The following is a 13,526-nucleotide window of genomic DNA, read 5'->3' on the forward strand; positions in this document are numbered from 1 at the left end:
AGCACTTAGATGTGTTAAGTCATTTGATAGTATTACAAGCTAGGAAATGGAGGGACATGAGTTTGAACTATTTGCCCATGGTCGTGTCACTTATAAGTGGCCGAATCAGGTTTTACACCCAGCAGTGGTGCCAGGCCCCACACTGGTAACCATCAACCAACACTGCCTCTCAAACACCTTCACGTGCCAGTGAGGTTAGTGGGAGAGTAAGCTTGAGTCTGTGGCCAAATGGGCTTCCTAAAATATCCCCCTTAAATTGATATTTACCCTCCAAAACTATAGGCCTCTCCTCACAAGGACAGAACCTTCCCCTGAATGGAGAGCAGATGATATGGGCCTCCTATCCAAGACCAGCTACATAATTTGCAAGGACCAGCACAAAATGAAAATGCAGGGCCCCTTGTTCAAAAATTATTAGTAATTTCAAAATGGCAATAGCATAATGTTAAACCAAGAGCAGGATCATACTGAACAAACAGACCCATGCAACTGCATAGGTTGCACACCCATGAAGCTGGCCCTGCCTCTGTGGCAGGTAGATACCATCAGGAGAGGCCCAGGAGGCTTTTAGAGGAAGACACTCAGACTACCCTCCAGGGGAGGGGTGGGCCAGGTAGTTGAGAGAATGAAGGCAGGAATGGTCTTCCCATCCTCCCCTGCTGGGAAGTAGAATAAAAATTCATTTCTTCTCAACAGAAAATGAAGAATTGGGAAGAAATAAGCCACCTTTCAGGGATCTTTTTTGAGAAGATAGTGGAAGCTCTACACATGCTCACTACCTTTTGTATACACTTTAGTGGGCTTCCCAAACCCCTTGAGTATTATCTTAGCTCAGGCAACTATAGCAAAATACCACAGACTGGGTGTTTAATCAATGAACATTTATTTCCCACAATTCTGGAGGCTGGGAGGTCCAAGATCAATGTGCCCTATGATTCAGTGTCTGGTAAGGGCCTGCTTCATGGTTTGCAGATTGCTGTCTTCTTCCTGTATCCTCACATGGCAGAGAGAGAGAACTCTGGTATCTTCCTCTTCTTATAAGGACACTAATCCTATTATGGGGACTCCACCCTTATGAATTTGTCTAAACCTAATTATCTCCCAAGGGTCCAATTACCAGCACATTGAGGGTTAAGGCTTCAATATATGAATTTTGGGGAGACACATACATTCAGTCCATAGCAGGTGTATCTCTGCAAATCCACTGTCGTAAGCAGTGGGGGATGAGTACACAATCACACACATACACACACACACATACATATGTACACATATAAATACACATACATACATGTATACACAAACATACACACACACACACATACCCCCCCCTCAAGTCCCTTCCAGCTCTCAAATTGATCTTCCTGAAACTTTAATCCCAGCAGAGCTTCATCTGGCTCAGGATGAGTCAGCTCATTTCCTTCACAGGTAAAGGTCAAACCGCCTCCATTGTTTGTGTGCAAGAATCTTCAGTCTCTGTCACCCATGGCTGTCAATCCAAAGAGCCAGATTTACACTCAGTGTGGTCTAGGTTCTCATTAACCTTGAATTGCTTCCCCCTACACAGAGCCATGACATTTAAAATCCTATCAAAGTAGCCTAAAACAACCATCAGATTGAACCTTTGGGGAATAAAATAAATGACCCATAAGCCCAGGATGAGAAAGAAATAAAAATAGGTCTTAAAGAAGTAAGGTTTCTATCGAACACATCACTCATAACACATCACTTTGTGTTGGTCTGTTTGTGGAGTACCTGAAGTTGAATGATATTCACCAAATTTAGCCCTTCAAATGTAATTATGATTCCAAATGCCACCTTGAAATACTAAACAAAATTTCCAAGAAAGCATATTGTCATTTTTAATGGGTTTCAATAAGTGTTACATAAATTACAAAGACAGAGGTCTTATAAAAAAAATAATAATTCATGTGAGCCATTATAAAATAGAGTGCTCCTTCAATATTTCTGTTTTGTTTCATGGTTTTTTTTGTTTTGCTTTTTAATTAAAATATAGCTGACATACAGTATTACTTTACTTTCAGGTGTACAACATAGTGTTTTTGACAATTATACATTACGAAATGTATTATCATCTGTCACTATGCAAAGCTATTACAATATCATTGACTACTTTCCCTATGTTGTACTTTTCATCCCCATGACTTATTTATTTTATAACTGAAATTTGTACCTCTTTCTTCTGCTTCACCTATTTCACCCATCACCCCACCTCACTCCCCGCTGGCAACACCAGTTTGCTCTCTGTATTTGTGAGTGTATTTCTGGGGGTTTTGTTTGTTTGTTTGTTTGTTGTATTCCACATATCAGTGAAATCAATTTTCCATTTTTTTTTATACTGCATCAAATATGTCTCTTTCCCCACCAGGCTGATAAGCAATGTGTATCACTTATACTCATTGATTGGTTGAAATTTTATTGAGAATCTACTGTGTTTGATGATGTGATAGCAACTAGGAATACAAAGACAAATAAAAACTAGCTTCTGTCTTAAAGGGCTTTCCAGTGCAGGGAGGAGACAGTTATATGGCGATAAATGCTGTAACAGTGGCATGTTCATAGCACGCACTCTAGAAGGACCAAAAGAATCTGGAAGGAGACATTTTGGTGGGAGAACATTCTCAGGATAGAAAAGGGGGTGCACCTGGGAGCCCTAAACATAGTCCAGTGCTGTGTTGGAAAGATGAGTGTCTTTTCTGCCATTTGCTAACCGCATGACCTTGAGTAGATCACTTGACTTTCCTGAACCTCAGGTTCTTAATCTCCAAATTGGGATAATTATCCCTATTCACAGAATTCCTATGAGGTTCTAATCAAAATGTATATAAAAATGACTTGCAAATCTGATGAACTATACAAATGTCAGTTGTGCTTATCTTTCATTATTAAGCCTACTGTTTCTCTTTCCTCTAATCACAAATGCATAGACTCTCAAAAGGAACCTCATAGCCCAACCTGTTCAAGTTACTCATAAATAACACAACTGCAACCCAGAGAGATGGTTGCCAGCATCACCATTACTAACAGCAAAAGTTTCAGTGGGAGCATCATAATTGTCATAGCTACCATTTTTTAATCCTTACCACATAGTGGGCTCTGTGCCAAGGATTTTATATATCCCACCTCATTTATGACACCCCCCATGAGATCAGAACGATAGTTATCTCCATTTGATAGAGCTTGGAGAGGTTAAATTGCTTGTTCAGCAACTCCAAGTTAGTAAAGGGCAACGTCAGAATTGGGACCCAGGTTTGACCACGTGACTGTGGCCCTTCACTTATGGTGTAGAGCCTCTTCTTTTACTTTTCCTCCTTTCTTCTCCGTCACTTCCTTCCTTGACAATAAAGTAGGCCACTCCTAAATACCCATCGTTTTCAAGGAGAAACTTTTCTAGGAGGAAATGAAGGGAGGGAAACTGGTAGACAGGCCCCCAGCTGCCAGCGTCAGAGCCCTATGTGCCTGTTGCCAGGCATTCACCATAGGGACGCAGAAGGAGCTTCTCCCAGAATTAGAGCTGGCACTCAAAGCAGAAGCCACGCAGTGAGAATTTCCAGCAAACAGCAGGTGAAACTGCCTGTGCAGAACTTTCCAGACCCATTAGCCTTAGCATATGTGTCTCATCCGCAGGGAGGAGGTAGGCGGTGGGAGAGGCTCAGCAGCAGCGGGCTGGCCCTGCTTTTTTTTAACCCACTCAGCCAGTCCTCCCTTCTAACAGGTTCTCTTCCTCCTCATAGGTTATTTGCTTCCTCCTTACGGACTTCTTTTTGTTTGTCCTACCACCTTTTTACTTCTGGAGTGGAATCATTTCCCGCCTTTCTTATTACAGTACAACAGGCTTTTCTTGGGGTTTGGGAAGAAACTCCTCTGTTTCCACTGTTGCCTTTGGAAGGCAAGGGACCCAAGATTGTCCCTTTGTTAAAAACTTTGTATTCCAGGAACCATTTTCAGGCACCAATGCATGATTTCATAAATAAGCTTGGGCCCACTGGAACACAAACCAAAGGGTAAAATAAAATGTAGAATCTCAAAAAAATTGAGCCATCATTAGTTTCAGTGCCAGTGTCCCAAAGGACAAGCCAGAGCCTGTGGGGAAACAGGGTACCCGGCCTGTGAGGAAAGATTAGACTCCAGCATTGACTCTGCAGTGGATATGCTTCAGGTTCCCCTCTTCATAATCATACCAAGTTTAAACCACTCAACTCTAAGCCTCATGACAGTAGAGTTGATCAGAGAGACCCAGAACCTGGTACTAAATAGCTCCTAGTAGATATTCATGGAACAAATGAATGAATGAGGACTCTGAAAGTCCTAGTAAAAACACAAAAATGTCAAGTAAGTGGCACATCGTACTCTCCCCACCAAGAATTTGGAATTGCCCTCTGCAATGCAGGAGAACCTAGGTATGCAAATCATAGTAAGAGAGAATGGACTCTAGCCAGACTTGACTTAGGACCCAAGGAAAGAAATCAATGCCATCCTACATGCCAATTCCAGCCAATTGTGGTCCCCTGGAGTGCTCTGTACAGGAGAATTTTTGAGGCTTCATCTGAGCCCAGGGGGAAAGATAGCCATAACCAGTTAGCAATGTCTGCCATGCACACAGGAAGAGGGATAATGACAGGATAGCATATATTTGTCATACTTTGTTGACACATCCAAAACTTTAACCAGAAATGGGATTGATCAACCACAGAAGTATACAAAAGGAGAGCCACTAAGGTGGATGTGGCCACTGCCCAAAGAAGCCTAAATCAAGTAATCCTCTAATGTGGAAGGGTACAAAGTAGATGTCAAGTCATCAAGTGCTCACCACTCTAGAACTGATCCCAGGCCTCCCAAGCAAACTCTTCTTTGCCATCTCATGTAGCATGCCTTTAGGGAAAGGGTGCTCTGGGTCAGGACACACCTAGAAGCAAGCAGCCAGTTCCCTTGACATGTGTAGTTCTCAGTAGACATTATGAGGATATCTTTCTGATTTCATTGATTCCTTTCTGCAGCACTGGTTCATGTGTGCCCATCACAGAAAGCTGAATCTACAGTCAGGGTACTCTGGGCCAGTCAAGAGTCTACAGGGATGAGGACTAGATCTCCAGACTGCGGTGAATTCACCAAGAGTCCTCTGTTAGGCCTCTTCCTGGGCTTGCAGTAGCATACCCTTCTGCATGCCATGTTCATTTGACAACTGCCACACACCAAAAGGGTTTTGGAGCACAATTAAGTCACTAGCATGTTCTCAAGAATCTGGTTAACAGATTAGCTAAATTCTGAAGGTTGTATTATTCATTTTAACAAAGACAAAAATAAAGCAAGGTTTCTGATGGCTGGAGATTGGAAAGCCTGGAGCCTGTGAGTTCTTTAAAGGCAGAAACCATGTCTTATTTATGTACCTATCTATCTTCAGTGCATGTCACCACCCTGACACATGGTAGGTACCCAATAAGTATTTAGCAAATAAAGAAGTTGATTGAATGGGCAGCAGAGGTTTGCAGAAGTGCTGAGGAGAAAAAATTGTTACCAACCAAAGAGCCAACAGGGGATGCTAACAACAAATCACCTGCTTCACAATGTCACCTTGAGCCTGATGGGCCAGTTTAGAGAGTTTTCACCCTCAAGCCAGCATTCTCGATGTTGGTACGATAGCCTTGAGCCTTTGCATATGCTGTTCCCTCTTCCTCGAATGCTCTTACCACCACCCCACCCCATCCTACCCCTGCAGTCCCACTCACACACATTTCACATGACTGTTTCCTTAATTGTCACCTATTCAAACCAAGGTCTTTTCCAACTGCTCTAAATTCTCCACCCTCCCAACTCCCTCAGTTAACTTCTTTCTCAACATCCTACTTATTTACTTAATATGTGTCACCATCTGTAATTATCCTAAGGTGTCTTTTTACTTGATTTTTTAAAATGTTTATTTATTTTGAGAGAGAGAGGGGCGGGGGGGGGGGGGGGCGGTACACGCAGGCAAGGTAGGAAGGAGCAGAGAGAGAAGGAGAGAGAATCCCAAGCAGGCTCCATGCTGTCAGTGCAAAGCCCAACTTGGGGCTCTATCCCACAAACCATGAGATCACGACCTGAGCCAAAATCAAGAGTTGGGTGCTTAAACAACTGAGCCACCCAAGCGCTCCTTCTTGCTTTTTGTTTGCCTCCTCCTCCAGGTTATAAACTCCATGATTATAAGACCATATTGCCTTATTGTCCCTATATCTCTAGCATCAAGCTTAGCATCTGGTTGTAGCAGATGCTCAATAAGAATTCACTGGATGGATGGCTGAATGGATGGATGAAAAGTGCTACTTCATTCATTGCCTTATCAGTACAGCAACTAGCCCTTTATGAGTTAAGCTTCGGTAGAAGGAAACACAAACCACCACTCTAGTTATTTTAATAAGAAGGATTTAATGAGGGAATTTGATGTTTATGAAATTGTTGAAGTGCTGGAGGTGTGAGCTCTAGAATGGGACTCCAAGAATGACCACCAAAACAACACTGTTTTACTGACCCCCGCTTTGCCACAGCTGGTTGCAATGGGCAGTCAGGAGGATACCCCTGGAAATGTTTAGTTCAAAGACACATCACTGAGGCTACAGTACTAAGATAGGTAAGTCATTACTGCCACAGCTGTCTCTCAGCAGCCTTAAAATTAGGGAGTAGGCCCTAAAACATCGCTGCAGGAGGGGAAAATGTCTCCATAATTGGGCTTATGAGCAAACAGCCAAAACATTAGGCAAATGGCTTCCACCTAACTTCCATCTTCCAAATCATGAGCTGTTGGATCTACTTGGAGATCTACTTGGGCAGCCCTGGCTGCAAAGGAGTCTCGGAAATACATTGTTTACCTTTCCAGCTCCTCTAGTTCAGGAGAGCACCCTATCTCCTCAGACATCCTCACCCTGGATGGTGAGGAGTTCCAATCTACCAAAACACCACAGGCCTTGGAGGTAATCAGGGAAATTTGCATCATCTCCACTTTTTAAAGATGGAAAGCCTGAGTCTTGGTGAAGTTAAGTGATAGTCCCTGTTTATTAGTTCTCAAAATTTTTTGTGAAATGAGTGAGAATAAATTATTTTTCAAGAGTCAAAAAGCAAATTTATATTGTCCTTTAATACCCCAATGAAGGGGACTTCTCTATGACACTTGACCTTACTCCCAAAGACAAGGCCAATGTTACCGCATATGTACACACACACACACAAATGTCGAGATTTTCATCATGTTGCCTACTATAATATATATGTGTGTGTGTGTGTATATATATATATTTTATGTTTTTAATGTTTTAAAAGTTTTAATGTTTACTTATTTTTGAGAGAGAGACAGAGTGTGAGCAGGACACAGAGAGAGGGAGACACAGAATCGAAGCAGGCTCCAGGCTCTGAGATGTCAGCACAGCCCAACGTGGGGCTCAAACTCACAAACTGTGAGATCATGACCTGAGCCGAAGCCAGATGCTTAACGGACTGAGCCACCCAGTCTTCCCTATGATATATTTTTAGGATCAGTTTACATGTCTGTTTCCCTAAATAGAATGAAATTCTCAAAGTCAGGGATGGAGTCTAATATGCTTACCACTGTGTTTATTCACTGTGCTTCATTCATAGGAGGCAAAATCAATAATTGGTTCATTGACTTAATAAGTGAAAAGCTCTGGGCTTTTGACTCCAGTCCAGTGCTCTTTCCACCATGCCACACTACTTCTAGCCAACTTTGCCTGAAACCCATTGGCTTTGTTATTAATTTACTCACTCATGCAATAATATTTAAGCCACTGCAATGCATCTGTGTCTGGCACAGGAGATGCAATATAAGCAAAAAGAGACTGAGTTTCAGCTCTCATGGAGATTACAGTCTAGCAGAGAAGACTAATATTAATCAATTGGTCACACAAAGAAATGCAAAACTATAGTAATGCTAATGGTACCACAAAGGAGTTTAAAAGAAAAACACTTTGTCCTCTACTTACAACACATCTGACACTAGATGTGTGGGTTTTTCCACACCAAGCAATTCTCCAATCCTCAGCTGGCACCAACTGTGTGTCCTACAATTTAACTCAATTCTTACACTAACTGCTCAGAATTAGCACAGACTCCACAGGTTAAAGATTCAGTTCCACAAGACTGCCCTCACTTCAGATGCCAGTCCTAAGTCCGAGGTTGTGAACTGTGCTTCTGACCAACTGGCAATAAATTGGGGGTTCCTAAAACCCCTTCCTCGGGTTCAATTACTTTTTGGGGTGGTTCACAGAATCCAGAGGAGCAGTTTACTTACTATTGCCAATGTATTATAAGAGATACAATTCAGGAACAGCCAAACGGAAGAGATGCATAGGGTAAAGTATGTGGGAAGGGGCACAGAGTGTCCATGCCTTCCCTAGTACACCCCCCTCCCAGCACCTGCATTCACCACCCCAGAAGCTCTCTAAACCCCACTGTTTAGGGATTTACAGAAGTCCCAATTTTTAGGCATGATTGATTAAATCACTGGCCATTGGTGATTGAATTTATCCTCCAGCCTCTCTTGAAGGAAGGGGGGAGTGAAAACTCCAACCCTCTCATCACACGGTTGATTCCTCTGGCAACAGGCCCCAACCTCCAAGAGTCACCTCATTAACATAAACTCAAGGATAATTGAAAGCAGCTTATAATAAATAAAAAATGCCCTTTTCATTCTATCATTCAGAAATTCCAAGGGTTTTAGGAGCCTTGTAGCACAAACTGAGGACAAAGACCAAATATATATTTCTTACTAGATCATAATATCAGAAGTGCAGAGTGATATGGGAGCACATAATAGAAGGCTTGGACTACACAAGGATATCAAGGAAGGTTTGCCTAAAGCAGGGATGATAGCTGAGACCTGAACCATAGCAGGGGCTACATGATGCAAAGAGGGTAGGGTAGTATATTCCATGAGAATGAGAAGAGTCGTGCAAAGGCCTTGTGGTAGGAGAAGCTGAAGGAACACCAGATGGTTCTAGATGGGGCTGGAAAGGGACAAAGGAGTTAGACCCTGCAGGACTTTCTGGGCAAATTAAGGATGTTTTTCTTTATTTACTCGGGAGAAAGGGAGTGACTGACATGCTTACATGTGTGCTGCAGAAAACCTCAGTATGTATGATCACATACATTCATGTATTCGACATCCCATGGTGCCCCACTCTGTGCAGGCAAGGGAAGGTGAAAAGAGCCGCCTTCAACAGTAGCTCCATACTCTTGTTCCATCTTTCTGAGATTGAATAATATTTTGAACACCATACAAATATATGCTATGCGCGCACACACACACACACACACACACACAAACATGCCTTTCCAAAGAGCACTTTGGAGAGAAACAACTTGGTTATATCACTAACATACAGAAGCACGGAGAGATTTATATTGGCTTTTTGCACTTAATTTATTTTGCAGAAAGAAATTTAAAAGTCTTTGGGATTGGAGGTTTCCTTTGAACTAACATCAAACCAGCAGACCTGCTAAGGAAGGTTCAGCCAAGCTTTGATATGCCTCAGCACACACACAGCATTGCTTCTGCTTTGGACATGAAAAAATAGCACTGTGCATAGCAAATCACTCCTTATTAAAAATAATTAGCAGAGATAGTGCATAAGTCACTTTTAAACCCATCATTTTCACTAATGATCCTCTTAAATACACACCAAGACCAAATCACTAAACACTGCTTTGGATATTTTTTAGAAAATATCTTTCACTTTATCCAACAAGAGCATAAGCAAGAAACTGCACTGAGGCCAAACAAAATAATATTTAAACTGACTTTTTTCCTTGTTTTTAAATCTCTCTCCCTTTCACTCTTAAATTTGGGGTTTTAGCTAAGAAATAAATTGCTTCCCTCCAAATTATAATTTCATTAGAGGGTGTGGATTAAGTCAACAACCACCATTAAATTCTTATGGGATTTTTAAATATTTCTGGGGATTAAGTAGAAATATTACATAAAACAGGAAAAATGCACTTTGTGGGATAGATTTTTTTTACGTTATCTTAATGTTTATTTATTTTTGAGACAGAGAGAGACAGAGCATGAACAGGGGAGGGGCAGAGAGAGAGGGAGACACAGAATCTGAAGCAGGCTCCAGGCTCCAAGCTGTCAGCACAGAGCCCAATGTGGGGCTCAAACTCATGGACCGTGAGATCATGACCTGAGCTGAAGTCATATGCTTAACCAACTGAGCCACCCAGGTGCCACTTTTTAAAGTTATCTTAACCTTGACTTTATGTAAACTTGAAATTAAAACCAATAAAATCCATTTTATGTTCATGGTCACTCTAACCTGGCTCTGTTCCTTCCCAACCACATGACCTTGGCAAATCACTTAACCCATCTGAGGTTTCATTTGCTTACCTTTCAAATAGGATAAAAATCAAGCTAAGGTTTAAGGACAGTTTTAAAGCAAAAAGTGAGGCTATCAGACCTGTGTTTCTGAGCAACACTGGGAATGCTCTGAATTTTCCAGAACCTTGGTACATTAGTCTCTAGCACACTTGATTCCCATTGCACTGAAAAATGAGCCATGCTTTTCATTGCTTTGGTGCTTCTGCACCCCTCCATCTGAAATTCCCCAACTTCCATATCCCGGGTTGATCACTCCCTAGTCTGTGTTTTCATGATCTTTCCACGGCTTATCTCACCATATTATAATTATTTATTTATGTCACTGGCTCTCTCAACTAGGCAGTTTGTTCCTTAGGGCAACAAGAATGTGTTATTCATCTCTATATCCTTAGCCCCCATCAGATTTCCTGGCATAAAATATTCATTCACTGAATAAATGAATGCACAACGATATGTAGTAAGTCTAGCTGAAACATGTAAGTTACAGAAAAACTAAGAATTATAATACCATATATCAAGTTTACTAATTACTGGTTTATCTCTGTTCAAACATCAGCAATTCTACTTGATGGCAGAAACTCCTAGAGTGAAATCTGCCTTTAACCAAATCCACTTGGTCTAAAGTTACCCTCTGCCTCTTATTCTTTCTTGCCCTTTGTTTATTTCCATCCCCAAAATAATCACAATTTATAACAATCACCTCTAGTTGTTGCTAGTTTTTCCCCACTGGAAGTTCTCAATGGCAGGGGTTTTCTCTGTCTTGCTCATTGCTGAAGCACAACTCATAACACACAGTAGGTACTCAAAAAAGTTTCTTCAGGAAATGAGTGAAACCAGCAAGTATGGAGTAAACTTTTATAGAATCTCTGCATTTTGTCAGCTACTTGTATTACATTTTCAACATGATTAAGGGAAGTCATGATTCCAGCCTTGTTGGAGCCTAAAGGGGGGCCCACTAAATAGCACTCTTTTCCCCTTTCTTTTTTTTTTTTTTTAAGTTTATTTATTTATTTTGAGAGATAGCACAAGACAGGGCAGGGCAGAGAGAAAGAGAGAGAGAGAATCCCAAGCAAGGATTGGGAGATGGCAGCACGGAGCCCACTGCTGGGCTCCATCTCATGATAGTGAGATCATGACCTGAGCCAAGATCAGGAGTCAGATGCTTAACTTACTGAGCCATCCAGGTGCCCCTTTTTCCCCTTTCTGAACCAGTTGAGAATTGAAACAAAAAAGTTGGTAGTTAGAAAATCAAAATTTTACTTTTATTAACAATCAAGCTAAAATCAAAGCGTTTGGCAAATGAGTCCATGGTACTAAACCTCAGAACCCTATAAAGCCAAACCCTAATCTCTGGGCAGTCTCTGCTTGGGAGTGGAGCAGCTTCCCTTAAAAAAAATATGCCACATGCTACAACATGGATGAACCTTGAGTACATTACTAAGGAAACAAGCTAGTTAAAATTATAAATAGTGGGGCGCCTGGGTGGCGCAGTGGGTTAAGCGTCCGACTTCAGCCAGGTCACGATTTCGCGGTCGGTGAGTTCAAGCCCCGCGTCGGGCTCTGGGCTGATGGCTCGGAGCCTGGAGCCTGTTTCCGATTCTGTGTCTCCCTCTCTCTCTGCCCCTCCCCCGTTCATGCTCTGTCTCTCTCTGTCCCAAAAATAAATAAAAAACGTTGAAAAAAAAAATTATAAATAGTATATGATTCCACTTATATTATGTACCTAAAATAGTCAAAAACATAGAGACAGAATGTAGAATTGAGGTTGCCAGGGACTAGGGAGAAAAGTGAATGGGGAGTTATTAGAAAGGATGGAATTTTAGTTGTACAAGGTGAAAAGAGCTCTACAAATGGATGGTGATAATGACTGTATACCATTATGAATGCATTTAATATCACTGAACTGTACTCTTAAAAATGGCTAAGATGGTAAATTTTATGTTATATGTATTTTACCACACTTTCTTAAATGGGTGGCGGAGATAAAAAATTATATTATGGCAGAGAAGAGCAGAGGAAAACAGTTTCCCCACAGACAACTCAATCCTAAGAGCAAGTGTGGAAGGGTTTGGGTCCCAAATGCACAGCTTCTTTGTCCACACTCACTGATAAGAGACAACACTCCATCTCCCTCAGGCAGAGGGAAGGAGGAAGAGGTCAGTAAACAAAAATGGTTCCCAGTTCCTCCTGTGGAGGAAAATAACAGGAGTGAAGGAGACGATTCCCCTCACCCGTCCCCAACTAGCCTACACTGCAAATACACCTATTTTCAGACTCTCTCTGTCAAGGTTCTGAATATGGCCACATGCACAAAGTCCACTTGGTCAACGTTAATGATTAGAAGAGAGAGCAGATAACATCACTGTCATCAACGAAATAACCAGAGGCCCAGGCAACCTAGTTAATTTAGTCATTTTCTATCAGTTTGGAGATCCACAATACTACTGGCCAGTCATATAACTTAGAAAAAATAATAATAATACTTTCTAACACCTTTCATGGGTCCAGCTTTGATCACATGACTTAATTTACAACCTCCCAGCCACTCTGTGCCCTGATTTGGCCCAAAGCACTCCCGCCCACTGAGCTGCCAGGGAGAGTAAGATCCTTGCCTTTGTCAGTTGAAGCCACATAGGATATTCTTAAATATTCAAGATCCTTTCTATTGAAATCATTCTTTTCCTGGATGGTCAGTGGGCCTAAGGAAGTCTCCAGAAGCAGTGGTCTCTGGATGGCAAAGCTAGACAGTGTAAGGCAGGTGAAGAGCAAGGAAGAGACCCTTAACTTCATCAAAAATACTTCTCCAGGATGCCAAAAAGGAGAAACTCTGAAAGGCATTTTCCCCAGATCTCTCAGGCTACTGGGAGCAGATCTGTGGAGGGGTTAAAGAGAATTTATCACTTGGCCAAAACAGAGAGAAAAACCCAAATATAAATGTTTGAAGATTTGGTCTTTTCAGGTGCCTGCCTTTTGAGCTCAAAGAGGAAAAAGTAAAGGGTTGGAGGGGGGAGGCCCTTAAAACTACTAAGTAATTTTTTTTTTCTGCTCTGCTTTTCCCCTGTGTAGAGCAAACTCTTATGTTACATCCCAACCTGGAATAAATCTTCTGGGCTGAATGATAAATCAGGGATTGTAATGGAAA

The sequence above is a fragment of the Panthera leo genome, chromosome B4, assembly GCF_018350215.1.
Source record: "Panthera leo isolate Ple1 chromosome B4, P.leo_Ple1_pat1.1, whole genome shotgun sequence".
Lineage (NCBI taxonomy): Eukaryota > Metazoa > Chordata > Mammalia > Carnivora > Felidae > Panthera > Panthera leo.